Source organism: Lampetra planeri, unplaced genomic scaffold, assembly GCF_965212315.1.
Source record: "Lampetra planeri unplaced genomic scaffold, kcLamPlan1.2.h2 scaffold_2146, whole genome shotgun sequence".
NCBI lineage: Eukaryota > Metazoa > Chordata > Hyperoartia > Petromyzontiformes > Petromyzontidae > Lampetra > Lampetra planeri.
The window spans coordinates 12,501-13,767 of record NW_027614911.1 but is presented as its reverse complement, the minus strand read 5'-3'; the positions used below and the strand labels follow the sequence as shown (position 1 = coordinate 13,767).

General features: G+C 51.8%; 1 pseudogene; it reads right to left on the bottom strand.

Annotated features, from left to right (window-relative positions):
• Positions 1–214: 214 nt before the first annotated feature.
• The window catches only part of LOC144740434 (uncharacterized), a 7,079-nt pseudogene continuing 6,026 nt past the window's right edge, over positions 215–1,267 (bottom strand).

Genomic DNA, 1,267 nt, shown 5'->3' with positions numbered 1-1,267 from the left:
CTGCTGCTAACCTACGCTCACCGATGCTCCGCCCACAAGATGGATGGATGATGGACTGATGAACCAAAAGATCCTTGTTATGTGTGTGTTTCTACAGTTTCTGCTGTGGATGGGGGTGGGGGTGGGGGAGGGGCATTTGATGGCGCAACTGAAGCATGCAGCAGCTTCACGAATACTAATGAGTCAGTGATGCAACATTTTGACACTCTCCAACCCTGCACTCCTCCGTTCCTCCAGTGTTCCTCCTCCGTTCCTCCAGTGTTCCTCCTCCGTTCCTCCAGTGTTCCTCCTCCGTTCCTCCAGTGTTCCTCCTCTGTTCCTCCAGTGTTCCTCCTCCGTTCCTCCAGTGTTCCTCCTCCGTTTCTCCAGTGTTCCTCCTCCGTTCCTCCAGTGTTCCTCCTCCGTTCCTCCAGTGTTCCTCCTCCGTTTCTCCAGTGTTCCTCCTCCGTTCCTCCAGTGTTCCTCCTCCGTTCCTCCAGTGTTCCTCCTCCGTTCCTCTAGTGTTCCTCCTCCGTTCCTCCAGTGTTCCTCCTCCGTTCCTCCAGTGTTCCTCCTCCGTTCCTCCAGTGTTCCTCCTCCGTTCCTCTAGTGTTCCTCCTCCGTTCCTCCAGTGTTCCTCCTCCGTTCCTCCAGTGTTCCTCCTCTGTTCCTCCAGTGTTCCTCCTCCGTTCCTCCAGTGTTCCTCCTCTGTTCCTCCAGTGTTCCTCCTCCTCTGTTCCTCCAGTGTTCCTCCTCCGTTCCTCCAGTGTTCCTCCTCCGTTCCTCCAGTGTTCCTCCTCCGTTCCTCCAGCATTCCTCCTCCATTCCTCCATCGTTCCTCGTTTCTCTATTGTTCAAGAGAAGTCGGCAAAGTTTCAAACAAACACTTGATTAGCTTGGACTCCTGGTGACTCACTTCCTATTTCCTTTAATGTTCACATGGAGGTTCGTGTGTGTTTATTCTTCAATCTTAAACGTCTCCCTTTCACTCGTCCGTCCCACCTCTCTCTGTCTCTCACGTCCTTTCTTCTGCTCATTTCATGACCGTCACAAACAGAAGCTCTTTCTCCTCCATCCTCCAGCTCTCTGTGCTCACACTTTATCTCATCCTCCGTCCCTCTCTCTCGTGCTCTCTGTCTCTCTCTCTATCTCTTTCCCTCCGGCCTTCTCTGTGTTTGAAGTTCTTCATCGATTATTTTATATTTTCTCCTCCTTCACATCATTCCCTCTCTCCCCACTGGATGATAATATTAATATCACTGCCGAGCACCACAATCAAAGAGTCTGT